Here is a 21,281-nt window from a genome sequence, read left to right on the forward strand (position 1 = left end):
AAGTAGAAGCTTATTCCCAGACCTTTTCATTCATCACTTTTCAAATTTCTTTTGTTGTGTCCTGGGCTCAAAAATGTTTGACTACAGGTAAATGTTCATCATAATTGTGTTGGGTATCCTTGCTTTAAGCTTCTGTCCTGTTTCTTCAACCCAGGAATCTTACAGTGTTGGGGCTTATTATGCTGTTTGCAGTCATCATATGAGAACAGGTTTTGAAGCTCCTTTGCAGGCATATGTTTGTTTTCATGTATCAGAAGACAATGAACTCCTGATCATAATGTTTCTCAAACCTGGAGTTTGTCTGTAACATTGTTGGAGACACTATGGGATAATTTTTTTCAGATCTTGCAAGGATCTTGTAGTGTTCTTGCTGGGTTTTTTTTTTTTGTTTTTTTTTATACCTTTAGCTGTGGCCCTAAATTGTGAAGGACACAGTTTTTTGTTCTTTTTCTTGTATTGGAGAAGTTAAATTCTGGGTAACTTAGTGGCTACTTAATATAGGATGAAAGGCCTGACCACATAAGATGTGGCTAACACAATACCAAACTTTTTTGTTTCTACTAACCACTATATCTGAATATCTACTGTCAATGAATTATTTTTCTAGGTCCATGAAACATCTTATTTCCTTCATTTAAATTTTTTTTTATTTATTACAAAAATAGAAACTATAGTTTTTAATTTCCATGTTTGTAGGCTGGTAGTGGCAAAGATAATGAATCGATGCTAATAAAAATATATTAACGTAAATAAAAATAATACGTAAAATGAGTATAACCAATGTAGAAGAGATATTACATATTCAGTAATATTTGGCTGTATTCTTCCAAATATTTAGAGAATTACTTGTTAAATATGATAGTACTCTTGCTGCTGGATGGATGCATTTATACAGGATATAAAGGACAGGGTGGGACATTACTCACCCTTTGAAGACCTCTGAGTTGTTATGCTTCAGAGGAAACCGACTGACCCCCCTAAAAAAAACTAAAACTTTAAGTAGAATAGTTGTGAAGAACCTTGGAAGGTCCTGTTTTTGGTCATTAGGTTCTGTTTTTGATCATTTAAAAATGTTACAATTAGAGATGAATAGCACTCAAAGGGTACTAGGCAGTCCTAGGTGTTAGAAAAAAGGAAACCTAAAGCAACATTGGCATTACAACATCATACTTGACAACAGTCCAGTTTTCTGCGAGACTGTTCCATCAACTAAACAGCAATGGAATGGGGTTATTACAAACCTTTATGTAAAAATGTATTTCTGGGTTTTTGTTTGTGTTTTTTTTTTTTTTTTTTTTTTTTTGGGGGGGGGGGGGGCTTATTCCTGAGCTAAGCTTAAACATCCTATTATATGAAATTCTGGTTTGGAAGTTTGTATCAACAATGACTAGGTTTATATTGGGTCACATTGTTTGTTTATAAGTTTAGTGTTCCACATTACTAATATATGAAACTCTAGTGATATAATATGCATTAAAACAAACACATGGAATTACTTGTAAAGGATAATATTTATTTCTAGAAAAGCACCACAGCTACAAGAGAAAATCACCAAAAGAATACTTTACATATAAATATGCATTATTACATTATATGTAGGTATATATAGTTATATCCTATCCATCTCTCTTAGTGCATGTAACATACTCATGAATCTCATTATCCTAAAAAAAACAAGGATTTTCTCTAGGAAGACAATTAGTTTAAGGCTAGGGCTACACAGCAACTTTGGCTGCAACATGGGTTGTGCTTCCAAAGCTTGCTGTGTCATACTAAGGGGATTGTGCTGCACGGCAGCTAATGTTACTGAATGGAGTTGCATTGTGACCCACAAGTGGTTGCAACCGTGACCTGACAAACGCAAAAAAGATCACTTCCATTAGCTGCCATGCAGCATGTTCCCTTAAGCGTGACATGATGATCTATGGCCTCACACCTTTTGTCGCAGCCAATATCATCATATAATCGTAGCCATATTATCAAAGTTTCCAATCTGCAAAACAGTATGTTTTTTTATTTTGAAAAATAAAAAAAAATATTTTTTTTAAACCCATCCATTAATATGAAATATTCTGTACTTTAAATCTTTAATTATTTAATGTTTTTAAATAAGTTTGTAAACATTTTTCTTTTCCTGATAAAACTGGTGCCCAACTAAATATCCTGTGCAATCCATGTTCTAGCTATAAAATATCATTGTAAAAATAATATGAGCGCAAAACATGATAAGCCCTTTTCTAGCTATAAAACTATGTGCTATAAATAGTGCATTATCGGTCAGCCTTTGTGTTACAGCAATGCAGTGAAAAAGTGTGAAAAAGCCCTCATATTTGGAAAGAGAATGTTTTTTTTTTCTTCTTTACTATTATCACAAAAGTATATATAGAAAATATAGTATCCATTTATCCATTCGTGTTGTGGGCTTGTAGTGCTAAATTAAAAGTTAAAAATGTTGTCTGCTTTAGACAGTGTCATTCCCCTTTTTTATTTTTCTAGGAATCCTCTGGCATCCTTGCACAGAAAGTAAACATTTACTGAGCAGTTCTACCAACACTTGAGACTGATCATGAGGTCCCAGATGCTAGTGAGTGTGGAACCTGCAGCAGTCTAAAGCTGACAACCTCCTTAGTGTTGTTGTTTGTTTTTGTAAAGGCATAAGGAAGACCTTTCAGTTCTAGTATATCTATTACCTTAGACTGCATTGTGACATTCCTCTGTTTTCCTCCTGGAAGTGTCTGATTAAAAGGAATCTGTCAGTTCTATACAATACTCAGGGCTGCAGACATGGGCAGATATCTAATAAGGAGATAAAGCAAATTATACCTTATCTTTTAGTTGATGATTTGCAACATTATAAATTTATGTTTCACTTCTAAGCTCAAGAGTCATGGAGGCTGAGCTGCAGCATACATTCCTCCTCCCTCCCCCACCCCTCTCTGCCCTGCATGACTGATATAAAGGGTTTGGCTTCAAGCATTAAGCCTTGTACATCAATCATGCAGGGCAGGGAAAAATGGGAGAGGATGCATGTATGCTGCAGTTCAGCATGGCCTCCAGGACTCTTGAGCTTAGAAGTAAAAAATGATTTTATGACTTTGCAAACACCCATCAACTGCTCAACAAGTATAATTTGTTTTTTGTTGCTATCAGCTATCTGTCGATCTTTGAAGCTCTGAGTATTGTATAGAGCTGACAGTTGTCCTTTGAATTATCAAATGGGCTTAAGCATTCCACTTGTCTAAGAGGAGTGTACCTATACAGTCTAACACTGTCCAAACATTGCTTGCAGTTTTAAACATTATAGGGGCACACCTTATTGACAATATTAATATATTCATATATTTACAGGAGGGTTAACAGAGGGATAGCACAATGTATACTGAAAGGTCCTCTTTTATAAATTTAGTAGCATATACAAAACACCACTTAAAGCATTCTTGACCATCAACGCCTTCTCTCTGACAGACATTACTGCCCATAAATATTACACATAGAATAGAGATTAGATTAACAGTCAGCCTACACTGAACACAATGTACTCTATCCTAGACTTTAGTTGGTTATTAAATCACTATAATACCCCATCCACTTTGGGGCCAAAACACAACATAGCTTAACAATATTGCAATTAAATTACATATAGGACTTAAAGGTAGAGACATTAGTAGCCAGCCACTGACAATTTTAAAGAGGTAGGTGCTAACTGTTCCCATTCAGAACAAATTAATATAATTGTGTGTGTATATATATATATATATATATAGATATCATCAACCTGTTTGGTGACAAGCGAGAGCTATATAGAGGTATCTCTTTTAGGGTCGATGGGACACAATTACCATCCAGCTCTCAGCATGCTGTTGTTGGGATGGGAAGATCTCTTTAAACTGAGGTCTGTACAGGTCATTTGTTCTATTTAATAGTGATATAAAATATGTCTTTTTACATTTTTTTTGATGGCTAACAACTTCTCTACTTTGTCCTCACACATCTGTAGGAGTTAGCTACCGTGAACACTAACATTCACAGATTAACAGTAATAGATAAGCGTGACCGCTAATATTGTTAGAATATAATAATTCAAAATATTACAGAAATATCCACTTTTTTGTACAAATCCCACAAGGTTACATTTATAATTAAAAAAAAAACACTGTATAGACAATGTGTAGATATGTAGGAAACCATACTGTAAATATCTACTGGGGAGTAGGGGGAATTTCCATTACTGCCAATTCAGTCCTCTCAGTCCTTTTTTCAAATTCATATTTGTCTACATCTATTTAAACACAAGGCATTATATAAAGGTGAATGTGCAGCTAAAATTACAATATGTGTGAAATAAGTAAATATATAACTTTTCATACTTGTTTCTTACAATAAGGTGCTATTAATGTAACAATAAATTGGTGCTATATGTGCATCTGAACATTTCAGAATTCAAAGAGAATCTATTAGTGGTTATGATCCCACTAAACAGCTATCACGGCTGTAGAAAAGACCTTTCTAAACATCAGTGCATTCTATAAGCATATTTTATTTTTTTTAAAAGTACTCCAGCACTGCAAGCTAAAGGAAATCTGTTATCAGTATCGACTGCACTGACCTGACGCGGACAAGGATGAAAACCATACTTATCGATCTTCTGTCCATGGTTCTGTTCTTCTGTAATCCCCGGTCTTCTGGATATGGTAATGAGGTGCTTGCAGCAAGGGACGTTCCCAAGCCCCCCTACAGGTTAGTGCAGTTGATACTGATGGCAGATTCACTTTAAAGGGGTACTCCATTTGATACATATAGATGTTAGATCGCGGGGTTCCTGCCGCTGGGGACTACGGCAATCTCCAGGCCAGCAGCAGCGGTGTCCGGAACACGAAAGCTTGCAGCTTCCGTGTTCGTGATGTCACACCGCGCCCCCTCCATTCATGTCTATGGGAGGGGTCGTGATGGCTGGTACATAGTCGTCACATCTCCTCCCATAGACGTGAATTGGGAGGAGCGCTAGTTATCGGGCACGGATCAGAGATCGCGGCAGCAATCTAACATCTTATCCCGTATCCTTTGGATAGTGGATAAGATGTTTCCAGCAGAGTACCACTTTAAAGGGAAAGCTGCACAACCCCTTTATACTTTCAGGTCATTGATATTCTAAGGAACAATCAATATTGAAAAATGTCAAATTGAACTAATTAAGTTCTACAAGAAATGCTCCATGACCCTGAAACAGCTGTCTACAGATGGGTGTCCGGTTTGGCTAAAATCCTGAGTCATGTTCCAAGGCTTTTTTATGGGTCAAACTTTGGCTTACAGGAATGTTTTACCTCCAACAGGTCAAGTTTTTACGATTTCCTTAGTCTTTCACAGAAGATATAATTGTGATGATGCCTGATGCAATTATAATCACAAAACCCTTTGAGGCCGTACCCCCTCCGGGACTAAATCTCTTTAACTAGGGAACCCCCTTTTTAAGACAAGGGCTGAGGAAACAGTGCTGCGCACTCGGTCCTTAACTCAGCTGTCTAAGTCTAGCGAAACGCCAGGGAGGTACAGCTGTGAGCAAGCAAAGGGAGCCATCTTAATTTAAGAAGAAGAGATAGTAAATCTTGCTCTGAAGATAAAGTGCACTCTTCCATTATATGAAGTCAGTTTGACTAAGGCAATCTCATACAGAGTGAAATAACTATCCTCTCCACTGCAATAAATGAATAACAAGTGTCATATATATCCCTTTGTAATTTAACATTTTTCAAAAATTACTGCACTGTATACAGGAGAACACAGGAATATTTTGATGCAGATATAATAAAGATATACAGTAAATACTTTAAAAAGAAAAAGGGGGGAGGGGGGTTCCTTAGTTAAAGGGATTCAGTCCCAGAGGGGCTATGGCCTCAAAAAGTTTTGTGATTATAATTATTTCCTTGGGAATTCCTTGGGGATTCTTTGGTTTTTGTTATTGGTGCCTGATGCAATCCCTTTAATTTTATCACCTGTAAAAGGCTAAAGAAATCCTCGAAACATGACCTGTTAAGGGGTACTTGAGAACCATCCTTGGTAAACACTGCCTTATAGGGTAGTTACTTAAAAGTGGCAGTACAGTGACAGTTCTCTTCCTCCTTGAGGAGTGTTAATTTGCAACTAAAAACAGAGACAATCAACTAATCTATATAAGCAGGGTCATATTTACCATTGGGAACCTATGGACCGGTGCCTTGGGCAGCAATGATGAGGGAGGGCCGTACTTTAGTTAGTAAAAAAAATGTGGTTGCTACCCCATGCTGTGGCTTAGGGAGAAAATACAATTACCCCTTCTGGTTAAATCCACATGGGTTAGGACAGCTTCGAAAGTTACCTGCTGATTCGAAGCCGTTTATTATGTTGTGAATTTGTATCCGAATAGGAGTGAAATGCATTGTAAAACTGCAGCATATCCACATCTAACACATGCATTTTTTGCTGTGTATTTATGACAGAGCTACATGAAAAAGTTCTGACACTTGTGGAATCACCCTAATGGGGTGTCTTCTGTCCGAGTGCCGCACGAGCTGTACATATTGCCCGGAGTATAAGCCTTTCAGCTGTTCCTTTGTATCAATATTTAACATTTCTGTTCATAAAGTAAAATTGTTTCACCCCTCTAAAGTAATATGACCTCAGGCATTATGGCTCCTATAGGGTTTGTCATCTACTTGTCCTAGACTTTTGAATTTATTATGCAATTAAACACTAAAGGCACAAGCTAAATATCCATACAAAACAAGGCAGATTTATCCTTCTAGAATCATCAAAAATATATAAAAGATCTCTACTGATTGATTAATTTCTCACTTTTGGTATGTTTCAATGGGTTTCCCATACCTTTATTTATGACCTAGGGTTTGGAGAGACCATCTCACATTCATGGGGACCAACTCCTGACACCCCCACTTATTAAAGGGTACATAGCACTTCACCAAGTGTTGCATCCCTATCATTGTTTACCAGGCCCAGCCCCAAATATTTTGTATGACCTGTGTCTGGTACTGTAGCTCACCACTACTCAATCCCATTATGAACCAGGCTGAGCTTCAATACTAAACATAACCACAAACAAATGTTTAGCAATCTGCCTGGTAAACAAGCAGACTCAGTGCTCACTCATGCACAGCAGCCCCATAATTCAGCTGATCAGTTCCAGGAATTGGACCCCCACCAATCTAACATTGATGGTCTGTAAAAAAAAGATAGGCTATCAAAAGTAAATTCCGGGAAGCCCCTTTAAGAGTTATAGCTAAAAGAATGTCTGAAAAATTGATGGTTTATATTAAAAGTGTTTTTTTAAATGCTCCTAAATCTACTAAGAATAACACATAATATTATCTTGTATACTTTGACCATTAGTTAATAGGATCTCAATTAAGGGCCTTAAAGGGGTTATCCAGAAATAGAAAAACAGAGCTAATTTATTTCAAAAACCTCTCACCGTCTGTCTCCAGGTTGGGTGTGGTGCTGGAGTTTAGTTCCATCGAAGGGAATGGAGCCAACTTGTAATACCACAAATAACCTGGGGACAGACGTGGAGCTGTTTTTGAAAGAAATGTACTTAGTTTTTTGTTTTTCTATTCCTGGATAACCCCTTTAACAAAGTAACAATTAGATAGTACCACTAAGATCTCCCATTATTGATAGCAAATATAGTAAATAGTCTCAGTAGATCATTTATTAGGTTGTGACTTAGTTACTTGTAGTATATAATAATTCTATTGTTGCTGTACACCAGCTTTCCATGTTCTTCCTGCTCTGTTTGTCGTTGCCAGTGCTGATGCACTGCAGCCAGTCTAGACAAGCTGAGCTGTAGTATAAGGCCATGTTCACACGGCGGAATTTCAGCGGAATTCTGTGTTATCAAAACACAGAATGCCGCTGAAATTCAAAGCTCGATTAACTTTAATTGGGTTTCTGCAGCAGAATTCCACAATATTAAAGGGGTACTTCGCCCAAGACCTCATATCCCCTATTCAAAGGATAGGGGATAAGATGTCTGATTGCGGTGGTCCCGCCGCTGAAAACCCCCGTGATCTTTGCAGCGTTACCCCGCCATCATCCCTACAGAGCAAACTGGCTCTGTGTGTGATGACAGGGCGATGCAGGGGATGGAGCATTGTGATGTCACGGCCCACTCAATACAAGTCCACTCAATACAAGTCTATGGGAGGGGGCATGGCGATCATCATGCCACCTCACATAGACTTGTATTAAGGGGTCAGGGCGTGACGTCACAATGCTACGTCCCCTGCATCGTCCCGTCATTATGCACAGAGCCAGTTTGCTCTGTAGTGATGGCGGTTGGTGCTGCAAAGATCGCGGGGTCCTCAGCGGCAGGACCCCCGCGATCAGACACCTTATCCCCTATCCTTTGGATAGGGGATAAGATGTCTGGGGTGGAGTACCCCTTTAAAGACTGGTGTTTAATTTTGTAGAATGCGAAATTTCCGTGGCAGAATTGACACTGCGGAAGTTCCACTGTGTGAATTGGACAGCGGAATCCCATTAAATTCTATGGGCAGAAAACCTCGTCGGAATTTCCGCCGAATTTCTTCAGCGGAATACCGCACAGAAATTCCGCCATCTGAACATGGTCTACAGCATGGAGAAAGATAGGTACGGAAAGGATGCAACATCCTCGGCCCCCAGCATAACATATTAGGCAGTGGTTAATGTTACTCTAATACAATACACAAAGCAGTGTAGATGAGTTAGTCACAAATTACACCGGTCCTAATAGAGTAAAGATAGAAAAAGAGAAGGAAGACCGGTGAAAATAAATAGCAGGTTTGTATCTCTAAGGGACCTTTGTGGCCTATCTTTGTTGTTGCACACCAACAATAAAATTCTTACACTCAGTATAGTGAGCGTGCTAAACGTATGTAGTAGTGAGTTGTGGGTAGAACTGACTCACAGATAGGGTCATGCAGCTAAAAGAGAGGCAAGAAAAATAAATACACAGGCCCCAGTGCAACCCCAGGACCCTATCTGTGAGTCTGTTCTACCCACAACTCCCTACTACATAAGCTTAGCACGCTCACTATACTGACCATCTAACATTTTGATTTTGTTAGTTGTACACCTCATTGCCACAATCATGTATTATGTCTTTTAATAATGTTCCTGATTTTAATGGTAATTAAATAAATATAGATTTTATGACTATAGGTTTGATGTAAGAATTTTATTTTGGGTGTGTTATTGAATTACATTACACCCGGGGTTACTTACCTTCAATTCTTGGATAGTGTTGTAATTGGATATTTTCTATCTTTGTTGTTGGAAAGAAAAAGTGGTGTAGCTATAGGCATTTCCCTATATAGTATACTAGCAATTATAACAAGACCCCAATTCTGGGGGTCAACAGGCTGCCCCTGGTACATAAGAAAATTGGTCCCATAACTAGGCCATATAAAGATGAAAAAACATTGGGGCAGATTTAGTATTGCAAATGTGCCAGCTTATATGACTTGCACCTCATTTATGAAGACTTACTTTTGCGTCTCTCATGGTAAAGGAGTGTGGCTTTGCAAAAATTGGCCATGGTTTCACATGAAAGGGGCATGGTTGGTGGTTGACTCTGTATACTAAAATTGTACTAAAATATGGCAGAACACTCTGGAGTAAGAAAAGTCAGCTAATATTTGGCCTTAACGTCACATGATAAACGGCACATTTGGTACATTTTCAGACTGTCAAGTCTATGTATGCACTGTTAGACAGTTAGAAAGCATTACTAAGTCTGGGGCATTATGCTAATTGCACAATTATGTCATTATGCTACATGGAGCATTCTCATCGTACATAGCAATAGTAACTTTTGTGTATATAGATCACATATACAGTGCACAAGAAGACACAGGTGGTAAGAAGAGCCCAAGTAAGGGCTTCCAGCTATAAGTGTGGAGAGATATAGGTCTACACAGTTCAATACTTTACGGTATTATTGATCCACTCAACATACATATTATCATTGTGCCATTTATGCAGATGGACCGCCGTATGCTTATTCATTATATAAGCAGGTAGCCACCTTATATACTTAAGTGATTATTAAGCAGCAGTTGGATCTCATGAGGATCCTGTAAAAAGAGCTGCCAATAACCATGTATGTTCAGCAATATGACTTACTATTGTAGAACATTTAAAGACCAGATTATTGTCCAGCAATGAAGGCAAACTGTAGTTAAACCATTAAAACAAAATCATCTACATCAATCCAACCACACTGGCAGACATCATGACACTTGTAGTTCCAGGTGCTTGCCGAGTACATAGGATATAGATGATCTGTCAGATATGCTTATTACATACTTACCTGGTGTAAAGAATGTGCTCATACTAATATAAATAGCATTTGTCATTATGCCCCATAATTGGTAGAGAAAGAAATAATTGACTGGCACATCCATTAGGTAATATGGCCGCAGGAAGTTGTCTAAGTAAACAATGTCATTCTTCATCATCACTTGTCGGTTCTTTGAAATTCGCCTTCCCACCAATCCATAGAGCAGAAGTTTCCGACTGAGACATTATGACATCATAGTCCACTGATGTCTCTGATGACTTAGGGAGTTGAGGACAAATGTTCATCATAATGGAATGTAGGGTATTTTTAGGAATATTCAAAAGTGACGTGCCTTGAAAAGATGGTTATAATAGGCAAAAGGCAAATTCTTTATGTTTGTATTTCTGCATTTTAGACACTGCGGAACAATCTTCAGTAACAGCTCTTAATAAGGATGATGCTTCCGTTTTAACCAGTTTTGGGAACTGTTTTTTTTTTCCCCCAAAGAGTTTCTATTGCTACTATTTGTCGTTTTCAGAAATCTGGAAGAACTGTTGTGACAATCGTCATCATTCTTCATAATTGGATGTCCAGTCATGCGTTGAGGTACAGATTAAAAGCAGTAATAGAGGAAAAACAACAGGCAGAGCACAACAGTAACAACTGCAATGCACCTACAGTGAAAGGAACAAAGAAACAAGGCAGAAAGAAATGTTAGTGCACACATAGACATGTGCTTATGTACACAAAGAATCATTTTCATAGACACTTGGGGTGAATTCGTTTTTATATGTAACCGATGACCCGCACAGATATCCACCACAGCTTTGTAACAACAACCAATGTTCCTGCAATAACAGCAACATGACAATAATGCTCATAGGGGGAGATTTATCAAAACCTGTGCAGAGGAAGCATGGTTCAGTTCCCCATAGCAACAAATCAGATTTTTTTTTTCATTTTTAACCCCTTAAGCACCAAGTCCATTTTGACCTTAAGGACCAGGCCAATTTTATTTTTGCATTTTCGTTTTTTCCTCCTCATCTTCTAAAAATCGTAACTCTTTTATATTTTCATCCACAGACTAGTATGAGGGCTTGTTTTTTTGCGCGACCAGTTGTCCTGCATAATGACATCACTCATTTTAACATAGAAGGTATAGCAAAACCAATAAAATACTATTTGTGTGAGGAAATGAAACCGAAAACCGCAATTTAGCTAATTTTGGAAGATTTTGTTTTCACGCCGTACAATTTCTGGCAAAAATGACATATGTTCTTTATTCTGTGGGTCAATACGATTAAAATGATTGTTGTGCTTAAAAAAAAAGCTCCTTCTATTTTGGTGACCTATAACTTTTTCAATTTTCTGTATAAGCGGCGGTATGAGGGCTAATTTTTTTCGCCATGATCTGTACTTTTTATTGATACCACATTTGTGTATATAAAACTTTTCTTAATTTTTTTATAATTTATTTTTTTCTTTATATAAAATGTGACAAAAAAGCAGCATTTGTTTTTTTTTTGTTTTTTTTTTACGTTCACGCCGTTCAACATACGGGATCAGTAACATTATATTTTAATAGTTTGGAAATTTACGCACGCGGCAATACCAAATATGTGTATTCATTATAATTTTTCTTACACTTTATGGGGGGTAAAATGGGAAAAAAGGAAATTTTACATTTTTATTGGGGGAGGGGATTTTTCTAATTTTTTTTACTTTTTTTTTCTTTAATTAAAACTCTGCGGCACCGTTACATGTTAAAAGGAGCCGGGCTGGTATCACTCTGCAGCCGCCCGGGACTCCTGCAGATGGGCTGGGAGATGTGCAGGGGCCGTTCCTGCCATCCTCAGCACTGCGGTACACGCTGAGGGATGGCAGAGATGGCTCCTGCACATCTCCCGGCCCGTATGCGGGAGTTCCAGGCCGCTGCAGTGTTATGTCAGCCCCGGATCCCTTTGCTACGGCGCCGAGGAGTTTACTGTAATTTCAAATTTCTCGCTGTGTCCCATGTCACGGGACCCGGCGGGAAATATGAAATTACAGTGATTTTCTGAACACCACCCGCTTCCCTTGCTTGCACGACTACAACTCCCAGAGTGTCCTTACAGTGCTAAACTCTCAGCATGCCTGGAAAGTCTGGGAGTTGCTGTTTTGCAACAGCTGGAGGATCCGTTTTGAAAATGCTGCATTTTTCATTTTTATTGGTGGGGAAGGGGGGGGCAGTGTAAGGGGGTGCATATGTAGTGTTTTACCCTTTGATATGTGTTAATGCAGTGTAATGTAGTATTTTTAGGGTACATTCACACGGGTGGGGGTTTACGGTGAGTTTCCCACAAGGAGTTTGAGCTGTGGCGGAAAATTTGCCACAGCTCAAACTTGAAGCAGGAAACTCACTGTAAAACCCGCCCGTGTGAATGTACCCTGTACATTCACATGGGGGGCAAACCTCCAGCTGTTGCAAAACTACAACTCCCAGCATGCACTGACAGACCGTGCATGCTGGAAGTTGTACTTTTGCAACAGCTGGAAGCACACTGGTTGGAAAACCTTGAGTTAGGTTCTGTTGCCTAACTCAGTATTTTCCAACCAGTGTGCCTCCAGCTGTTGCAAAACTAGAACTCCCAGCATGGACTGATAGCCAAAGGGCATGCTGGGAGTTGTAGTTATGCAACAGTTCGAGGCATGCAAGTACAACTCCCAGCATGCCGATACAGCTGTTTGCTGTTTGTGCATGCTGGGAGTTGTAGTTTTGCAAGATTTTGAGGGTCACGGTTTAGAGACCACCGCACAGTGATCTCCAAACTGTGGCCCTCCAGATGTTGCAAAACTACAAATCCCAGCATGCCCAGACAGCAAACTGCTGTCTGGGCATGCTGGGAGTTGTAGTTTTGTAAGATCTAGAGGGCCACAGTTTAGAGACCACTGCGCAGTGATCTCCAAACTGTACCCCTCTAAATCTTGCAAAACTACAAATCCCAGCATGCCCAAACAGCTGTAGTTTTGCAACATCTGGTGGGCTAAAGTTTAAAGATCACTGCATAGTGGTCTCCAAACTGTCGCCCTGCAGATGCTACTAGGCAACTACTCACCTCCTGCAACAGGATCGCAACCCGCCGCCACTGCGCACATCATGGTTACCCTGCTCTGCTCAGACTGCCATGGGTGGGCAGAGCGGGGAAACCGAACTTTAACCCCCCCCCCGCCCCCGATCTGCTATTGGTCAGTCGCTTCTGACTGACCAATAGCAGGGATAGGAGGGGTGGCACAATTGCCACCTCACTACTATCCCTTCAGGGGGATAAGGGGTGTCTTGGACACCCCAGATCTATCTTATTTTTTGGATCACTGGAGACCCGTATGACTCGTAATTGCCGCAGATCGCCGGTCTGAATTGATGGTGGCGTCTCAGGACCCCCCTCGGCGATGTGCTGGGATGCCTGCTGAATGCTTTCAGCAGGCTTCCCGATCCGGTTCCCGACTGGCTAGCGGCGGGGACCGAAATTCCCCAGGGGGTACCTGTTCGCCCTGCATCCTGAAGAGGTTAAATCTAGTTTAAAAAAAAGTTCTGTAAAAACTTTTCACCTTACAGTCAACTTAAAATATAAAAAACACAGTCTGCATGTGAAAAAAAGAGAGCCAAAAAAGGCTTATGTACTGTAAGAGCTGTGAAGGACTGCTTTTGGAAAACAAGGCTGATCAGATTAAATGCTTTGTTCAAGGGTCAAGGAGGAATATACTTTATAGTGCAAACTGGTCCATACATTATAGTTTTTTTTTTAAATCTTATTTTGTCTAGTGGTTGGCAGGGGGGGATATACCATAGCAGTATGTCTACAATGTCTATTCAATTATCAACTATACTGAAGGGTGAATCTGTAAGGGCATAGGGCATTATAGGACAAACAAATATCATGTCACTTGCAAAACCAGTAAAATATAGGAATGTTGGATGGCTTATGGTAAATGAGCAATGACTGCACGTCAGTAAATGTTTGCGCTTACCAGTCAACATACTGTTGGTTAGACAATGCTACAGCAGGAATGTGGTACAAACTCAGACATACACATGCATGTTGTACCTGTAAAACTGTACATGATCAAACAGACTGTAGTGGAAAATATTGCTGATAAATGACGATGAATTGTTTATATAGCTACATTGTATGTTTTATTGTAAATAGAATTATTTAAGAAAATGTGTAAAACTTCTCAGTAAAATATTTCCAGAACTCACACCCTAGCCTACAGTTTACGGTTAATGGTCAGATTATTCAACATGTGTCTAGAAATCACTAAGTCCCTCATTCCCACACCCCCTGACAACAGCTGCACTGTTGCGCTGGCTTATCCGACACCTTAGGGAATAATACGTATCATAGAGAAAATTAAGTCTGAGGTTTATTGGAATTCTGATTGTGAGCAAGTGTAAAACCAGACATCATTCGTGACAGAAGAAACATGGATGATATTTATCTTCATGTATAATGATGTCACAGTACGGGAATTTTCATGAATAACTGTACAGTGGTCCCTCAAGTTACAATATCAATCGGTTCCAGGACGACCATTGTATGTTGAGACCATAACTCTATGGAAACCTGGTAGTTGGTTCTGAAGCCACCAAAAGGTCATCCAAAAATAGGAAAAAAGTGAGGATTAAAGAAAAATAAGTAGATAACTAATGTAGATAAAAGTAAGAAAGATCTGCTGGAAGCTGTAAATCACTGTCTATTTCAGTGTTTTCCAACCAGGGTGCCTCCAGCTGTTGCAAAACTACAACTCCCCGCATGCCCGGACAGCCTTTGGCTGTCCGGGCATGCGGGGAGTTGTAGTTTTGCAACAGCTGGAGGCATCCTGTTGGAAAACACTGAAATAGACAGAGATTTACAAGAGCTTCTTCAGGGTCCTGGACAGTACACGAAATGTCCTAAAAAAAAAAAGTAAGCTGCCCTTACTTGGTGTCCAAAGGAGCAGCTAACCATGGCATAGGTTATAAGTAGTACAGAACATGTAATACCTCCCTGTACTGTAGGGGGCACTACCAGACAGGACTTCAGTGCATGCACTTTAGGAATGCAGGGGTTTTACCAGTGAATGCCCATTCTGATTGGTCGGTTGACATGTTTTGCAGATTCCACAGCATTGTATGTTGAGTCTGGTTTCAAGTTACAATGGTCCAGGAAAGACCATTGTATGTTGAAACTATTGTATGTTGAGGCCACTGTAAGTTGAGGGATCACTGTAATTGTGTCATCATTACATAATTCCATTGGGCATTTACCAATAAATCGGTTAACATGCTCAGATCAAGAATTTTTTTAGGCAGGCTTTTAATGGGTACCTATCATGAAAGAATATAGCATCCAATTAAATATGGTACTGGAGTTCCATAAATACGGATGCCATAAAAAGCAGGGGTGTGGAAATTTTATTTAAAAAAACTACTTGTCCACAGGACTAAAATCGAGCAAAATCTACTTGTCCCTCATGACGATCCACTTGTCCGGGCCAATATTCGCTTTTACGCTCTAATTTTTTCCTCCTCGTCCTATAATAGTCAGAATTACCTACTATAATAATACCTTTTAATTTTTAAATAACATATTCTCTGAACAAAAAAAATATATATATATTAGGTGAAGTGAAATTGAAATAGTAAAAGATAATTTTGCAGATTTGGTGGTTTTCTTTTCTGCGCCATTTACCTTGTGGTTGAGCTGACATGTTGATTTGATACTTTAGGTCGCCTAATTACAGCAATACCAGATTTGCATAGTTTACGTCATGTTTTACTAATTTGAAAAAAATTCTGAACTTTTTCGAATTTTTTAAATTGCCATTTTTTGACCCCTGTAGCTTTTTTTTCCTGCATACCAGTCTGTATGAGTTCTAATTTTTTACGCCATAATCTGTTTTTTGTATCGGTAACATTTTAGTATTGATCTGACTTTTTAGACGCTTTTAACTTTTTTTTCTGGGATATTATAAAAATTGCAATTCTGTGGTTTTATATATTTTTTTACATTTACCGTACGGAATACATAATGTTATATTTTAATAGGTCGTACAATTACGCACACAGCGATACTAAATATGTTTATTTTTATTATGTTTACATGTTTTTATATAGGAAAAGGGGGTGATTTGAACTTTTAACATGGGAAGGGTTAATGTGTGTCTTTTAAACTTTTATTAAAACTTTTTTATTTTTACACTTTATTAGACTTTTAGGAGGAATGATTGGATTCCTCATATAGATGAATAAAGTTCTATTGAACTCAATTGATCTGTGACCTCTGTGATCCATTGATAGAGCCTGGTCCAGCCAGGCTCTATCAATGACACAGGACAGCAGGGAACAGAGGTAAGCCCTCCGGCTACCTCTATAGTGGATCGCCCCCCTGCGATTACGCTGCAGGGGTGCGATCCACCCCACGTGCCCACCAGGGAGCATTCAAATATCCCTTTAGATACCGCTGTCAGATTTGACAGCGGCGATCTAAAGGGTTAATAGCCAGCCGCAGCGATCACCGCATGCTGGCTATTAGCGGTGGCCCCGGCTACTGAAAATAGCCGAGGGCTGCAGAGTATGGAGTGGGCAGGAGTCCGGAGCCCGCTCCATACAGACTGCTGGGAACAGCCGGGGGCTGCAGAGTATGGAGTGGGCAGGAGTCCGGAGCCCGCTCCATACATACTGCTGAGCGCCGCATGCTAGCTATTAGCAGTGGTGTGAAACTTGCTCCCCATGCAGACTCCCATCCGCTCCTCCCCTCAGCTCTCCGAAGCTAGAGCTGTGTGGAGCGAAGGCAGAGAACGCAGATCTGCACGGGGAGCAAGAAGCCACGCCACCTCATCTCCCCCCGCACGTCTGCATGACAGAAAGAAGGCAGAGCAGGGGAGAGAGGACGTACACAGCTCCTCATCTCCCCTGCACTGCCTTCAATGGACGCAAGTTTTTACAGCCTGGGGCTGCAGGGTACGGAGTGAACACTTTTTATGTCCCCATAGGGACAATCATTAGATTGCTAATACTGTTCAGTCCTATGCATAGGACCGATCAGTATTATCGTCAATCTTCTCAGGTCTCCTGGAAAACTGAACATTGCTATTTTTTTTCTCAGTTATGGATTAACATTACGGGTTATGGATACTAGACTTAGGTGGATAGAATGTTGATCCAGTGATTTATTCTGATTTCCATATTGGAGTCAGGAAGGAACTTTTCCTGTCATGGGGCAATTGGCACCATTGTGTAGATATGTCAAGTGTGTAAGACTGGAATATCTCACAATTATGGATGACTTCAATATGTTAAATAACCCATGCCTAATGTATCAATCATGGCCTAAACCACCCATCAACACCCCGCACCCCATCACCGTTGGTAAATGGTTTAGGATTAATAAAAACAAATGCTTTTTATTTATGGTCAGCCTCTGTTCCATTCCTAAGGAGACCAATTGAGTTGCTAGAGATTATGGCAAATCCCACAGCATCTGCTTTGTAGACCAGAATTCTTCATATTCCTGTGGGATGCTCAACATCAGACTTATAGGGGATATTTATCAAAACCTGTGCAAAGGAAAAGTTGCCCAGTTTCCCATAGCAACCAATCAGATCACTTCTTTCATTTTGCAGAGGCCTTGTTAAAAATGAAAGAAGCGAGCTGACTGTTGCTGTGGGCAACTTTTCCTCTGGACAGGTTTTGATAAATCTCCCCCATAGGGATGAATACAGAAAAATGGAGTAACTTTTCTAACCTGCCTCCAATCCTACATTATTTACAGCTATTTTCAGAGCAGAAGCTTGGGGAAGCACTTCCGTATTTTTCTATATCACTACATTACAACATTGGCCCTGTGGCATGTCCAATGTTTTTCAGTTTTAAAAATGCATAAATGAATGTGCATAAATTAACCAGTTTTATCTTTATCAATGATTTTATAACTTTGCAAACAGCCACCAGCTAAGGGTGCATGCACACCACGTTTTCACTGTATAGGTGCTGGAAGCGGCTGGGGGAGGGGAAAACCGTGCGCTCCCGTACCCCAGCCGGACCGGCGCTAAAATCCATTGACTTTAATGAGCCAACCGGAGTCACCGTTTTACCCCGGTCGGCTCATTTTCGACCCGTATCCGGTTTAGCTGACCGGAATAAAACGGTGACTTCAGTCGGCTCATTAAAGTCAATGCATTTCAGCATCGGTCCGGCTGCGGTACGGGAGCGCACTGTTTTACTCTCCCCCAGACGGATCTGACACCCGTATAGTGAAAACATGGTGTGCATGCACCCTAAGAGAAAGGTATTACTTGTTTTATCCGCCTATCAGGTATACCCACGTCTCATTTTAGAAAACCTTTGAGATGTGTCAGACACATGGTGAGGGCTTCTCTTTGCTACCACGATGGGTGGGGGGTTTCTGCATCCATACCCCCCCCCCCCCCCCACTGATCAAAATCTTTTTGAAAGATAATATTTCAATATGTATTATAAAATACAAACCACTAGAACCTCACTGCTTCCTGTACACTTCCAGGCAGTGGAAGAGAGAGGTGGTGTCTGCTAACTATAAAAGAAAGTATACTAAGCAATTGTCTGAGCTAGTGTTTGTGTGTCTGTATACAAGAGTGTGAAATATACAAGTGAGTAAGTATAAAAGTGAGAGGGACTTAGAATTAAGGGACTTCAAATTCAGGGAGTTTAATTGAAATATTTGATTGTGATTGTTTTTACTGTTAATTTTTGCAATCCCCAAATCTAGTATGGCCTCCATGTTGGAAAAGGCAGTCCAGTTGTAATGTCCGTTTATTTGTTTTTGTATTTTTCTGTTTAGGTGTGTATTGACACAGTTTACTATTTTACCTGGATAGGAAATAGTTAATGCTCTGAACGAATGAGAACTTGGGTGCGGTTATTTAACCAGAGTTCTCCTGCATTCTGGTGCTGGTTATTGTGCAGTACACTTTCAGATCTGCTTGAGCATTTACCTTGTATTTATCTGAGTTTTAGCCATGATTAAACTTTTAACCTCTTAAGGACCAGGCCCATTTTGGCCTTAAGGACCAGACCAATTTTATTTTTGCATTTTCATTTTTTCCTCTTTGCTTTCTAAAAATCATAACTCTTTTATACTTCTATCCACAGACCCATATGATGGCTTGTTTTTTTGCATCACCAATTGTACTTTGTAATTACATCACTTATTTTACCATAAAATGTACGGCGCAACCAAACAAATATTATTTATGTAGGAAAATTGAAAAGAAAACCGCAATTTAGCAAATTTTGGAAGGTTTTGTTTTCATGCTGTACCCTTTACGGTAAAAATGACATGTTTTCTTTATTCTGTGGGTCAATACAATTAAAATGATACCCATGTTATATGCCTTCCTATAATTGTACCTCTTAAAAAAAAATCTCAAACCATTGTAACAAAATTAGTATGTTTGAAATTGCCCTATTTTGACCACCTATAATTTTTCCGTATATGGGGCGGTATGAGGGCTCATTTTTTGCGCCATGATCTGTAGTTTTTATCAGTAGCACTTTGCCTATGTTTTACTTTTTATACACTTTTTATTAAAAAAAATTTGGGAACAAAAAGTGAATATTTTTTGGGGGAATAAAAAAGCAGCAATTTTGGACTTTTTAAATTATTTACGGTTACGCCGTTCACCGTACAGGATAATTAACAATATATTTTAATAGTTCAGACTTTTATGCAAGCGGCGATACCAAATATGTGTATTAATTTTTTTAATGCTTTTTGGGGGGTAAAATGGGGAAAAACTGACGTTTTACCTTTTTATTGGGAGAGGGGACTTTCCAAATTTTTTTTGGAAAGGTTTGCATACAAATTTTTTTGCTTTTTTATTTAACATTTTTAACAATCTCAGACCAGAGCAGAAGACCCCGGGAGACAGCCGGAGCGAGGGGAGGGGACCTCCAGCTGCCATGTTGGATGATCGGATCCCCCCGGCAGCGCTGTGGGTGATCCGATCATCCATTTAAAGTACCGCACTGCCGGGATCTGTATTGATCACGGCATCTGAGGGGTTAATGGCGGACATCCGCGCGATCGCGGATGTCTGCCATTACCGGCGGGTCCCTGGCTGCTGATAGCAGCTGGGACCTGCCATGCATGACGCGGTGCTCGCGGTCATGGCGGAGCGTAAATGTACATCATGTAAATGTACATTATGGTGCATTAATAAACATATGTAGTATCATCACGTGCAGAAATGTTCGAACAATAAAAATATATCATTAATTAAACGGCATGATCAAGGGCGTACACGCAAAAAAATTCAAAAGTCCAAAATAGCGTATTTTTGGTCACTTTTTATATCATGAAAAAATGAATATAAAGCGATCAAAAAGTCTGATCAATACAAAAATGATACCAATAAAAACTTCGGATCACAGCGCTAAAAATTAGCCCTCACACCGGCCCGTACGCAGAAAAATAAAAAAGTTATAGGGGTCAAAAGATGACAATTTTAAACGCATAAATTTTCCTGCATGTAGTTATGATTTTTTTCAGAAATAATAAACTCAAACCTATGTAAGTAGGGCATCATTTTAACCATATGGACCTACAGAATAAAGATAAGGTGTCATTTTTAACGAAAATTTACTGCGTAGAAACAGAAGCCCCCAAAAGTTATAAAATTGAATTTTTTTCTTAAATTTTGTCGCACAATCAATTTTTTTCCCATTTTGCCGTGGATTTTTTTGTTAAATGACTAATGTCACTGCAAAGTAGAATTGTTGGCGCAAAAAATAAGCCATAATATGGAATTTTATGTATAAAATGAAAGCGTTATGATTTTTAGGTGATGAGGAAAAAATGAAAATGCAAAAACGGAAAAACCCTGCATCCTTAAGGGGTTAAATAGTCTTGTTCTTTGTAGATTTTAGTCTGTGCTACATTTGTCGGTTTTAGGATTTGTATATCCTTTC

General features: G+C 39.4%; 1 long non-coding RNA gene across 1 annotated transcript in view; it reads right to left on the bottom strand.

Moving 5' to 3' along the window:
* Positions 1 to 1,498: 1,498 nt before the first annotated feature.
* Positions 1,499 to 21,281, bottom strand: part of LOC130282719 (uncharacterized) — a 42,727-nt gene continuing 22,944 nt past the window's right edge. The window contains exon 3 of the long non-coding RNA XR_008846497.1: positions 1,499 to 10,986. This is a non-coding gene — a long non-coding RNA (uncharacterized LOC130282719). The remainder of the gene's footprint in view (positions 10,987 to 21,281) is intronic.

Source organism: Hyla sarda, chromosome 7 (genome assembly GCF_029499605.1).
Source record: "Hyla sarda isolate aHylSar1 chromosome 7, aHylSar1.hap1, whole genome shotgun sequence".
NCBI classification, from domain to species: Eukaryota; Metazoa; Chordata; class Amphibia; order Anura; family Hylidae; genus Hyla; species Hyla sarda.